This window comes from Colobus angolensis, unplaced genomic scaffold, assembly GCF_000951035.1.
Source record: "Colobus angolensis palliatus isolate OR3802 unplaced genomic scaffold, Cang.pa_1.0 Scaffold193, whole genome shotgun sequence".
Lineage (NCBI taxonomy): Eukaryota > Metazoa > Chordata > Mammalia > Primates > Cercopithecidae > Colobus > Colobus angolensis.
The window spans coordinates 1081359-1083549 of NW_012115077.1; the positions used below are offsets into that span (position 1 = coordinate 1081359).

The window sequence follows — 2191 nt, forward strand, 5'->3', positions numbered from 1 at the left end:
GAAAGAGAGAAAGAGAAAGGAAGAAAGGAAGGAAGGAACTAAGTGTAGTCTGGGCATGATAACTCATGGTTCTAATCTCAGCATTTGGGAGGCCAAGGTGGGAAGATCATTGGAGCCCAGGAGTTTGAGACCAACCTGGACAACATAGGGAGACCCCGTCCCTACAAAAAAATGAAAAAAGTAGCCAGGCATGATGAAGCGAACCTGTGGTCCCACCTACTCAAGAGGCTGAGATAGGCCAGGTATGGTGGCTCACACCTGTAATCCCAGCACTTTGGGAGGCCACGGCAGGCAGATCACTTAAGGTCAGAAGTTCGAGACCAGCCTGGCCAAGACAGTGAAACCCCATCTCTACTGAAAATACAAAAATTAGCCTGGTGTGATGGTACATGCCTATAATCCCAGCTATTCGGGAGGCTGAGGCACAAGAATCACTTGAACCCAAGAGGTGGAGGTTACAGTGAGCCGAGATCACGCCACTGAACTCCAGTCTGGGTGACAAAGCAAGACTCTCATCTCAAAAAAAAACTAAAAGAGGCTGAGATGTGCAGATTGCCTAACCCCAAGGGGTAGAGACTGCAGTGAGCTGTGATCACACTACTGGATGACACAGTGAGATCCTGTCTCAAATAAAAAGAAAAAAGAAAAAAAGAGAAACAAAAAAGTGGGATCTCTGTCTCAAAACAAAATTAAGTGTAATACAAGTTCTTGGCTATCTTGCCTACTGCTTAGTTGAATGACCAAAGATAAAAACAAATTTCTCAGTAGTCTGTATGCCTAGAAAATCTCAGTTAAAAACCAGAGGAAGTTAACGCTATTGCTTAAACATGTGTCCTTGAGGCAGGGCATGGTGGCTCATGCCTGTAATTCCAGCACTTTGGGAAGTGGGTGGATCACCTGAGGTCGGGAGTTTGAGACCAGCCTGACCAATATGGAGAAACCCCATCTCTACTAAAAATACAAAATTAGCTGGGCACATGGTGGCATGCAGTGGCACATGCCTATAATCCCAGCTACTTGGGAGGCTGAGGCAGGAGAATTGCTTGAACCTGGGAGACGGAGGTTGCGGTGAGCCGAGATCACGCCATTGCACCCCAACCTAGGCAACAATAGTGAAACTCCATCTAAAAAAAAAAAAAAGTGTCCTTGAGAGTATCTTTGGATTGATTTCACCTATCTATACTCTGCCTGCTTGCCCTTTTGTATGTATAATCAATAACAGACTTTTCACAGATCAGGAATGAACTTCTGTTTTTTCCACTGTTTGGTCTCTGTGAATCTAAGGAATGAACTCTTAACTAGAGTCTTGCCCATATCTTGGTAAAGATGCCCTCTGCCCTTTTCAGTTAGGCTGCAATGTAACAAACTCAGTCCATGACTGAATTTAATCTAATCAGCCCAGTATTTACTTCCTAGGATCCACCAGCATCAAATATAACAAAACTTCAATTTGGAAGTCGGGCACCACGGTGCACACCTGTAGTCCCAGCTACTTGGAAGGCTGTGTCAGGAGGATTGCTTGAGTCTGGGAATTCAAGGCCAGTCTGGGCAACATAATTGGGACAGCACCCTGTCTCAAAACAAAACAAAATAAAATCACCTTCAAGTTGGTCTTTCCTTAATTTTATTTTTTCTTAAGCTTTCTTCTCTTGATTAATAATAGCATCCTGGTGTTTGGGTTCCCTTCACAACCAGAAAGATAAAAAAAAGCCTCTCAGAGTAGAGATAGGAAAACTTCAAATCATTTCAAATGGGTTCCTGAAATTTCTTGGAGAAAATAATAAACTGTTATTAGAAATTCAGAGAAAGGAAGAATTCAGAGACCTTGGCTCTCAGTCTGGCTTCACTACTAAATCACTTAAGTTATTTAGATAATCACAGAGCACTGGTTTTCCCTACTTCAGGGAAATGCTGAGACCAATGTTCATTTAATTCACTGGATAAAAACTATCTGAAATTAAGAATATTTATCTTTTTTTTTCTTTTTTTTAGACGGAATTTCGCTCTTGTTGCCCAGGCTGCAGTGCAATGGCGCAATCTCGGCTCACTGCAACCTCCACCTCCTGGGTCCAAGCGATTCTCCTGCCTCGGCTTCCCAAGTAGCTGGGATTACAGGCATGCACCACCACACACAGCTAATTTTTGTATTTTTAGTAGAGATGGGGTTTCTCCATGTTGGTCAGGCTGGCTT

The 2191-nt window shown here is 43.2% G+C and overlaps 1 protein-coding gene across 9 annotated transcripts in view; it reads right to left on the minus strand.

Annotated features, from left to right (window-relative positions):
• FAM222B (family with sequence similarity 222, member B) overlaps positions 1–2191 on the minus strand; it is a 113663-nt gene that overhangs the window by 49897 nt on the left and 61575 nt on the right. The window contains exon 1 of one of the 9 annotated variants that reach the window (XM_011940822.1): positions 1478–1574. The exons of the other annotated variants lie outside the window; for them this stretch is intronic. The gene's annotated coding sequence lies outside the window, so the exon portion shown is untranslated. Of the gene's footprint in view, positions 1–1477; positions 1575–2191 lie in introns of those variants that run through there. 9 annotated transcript variants of the gene reach the window in all.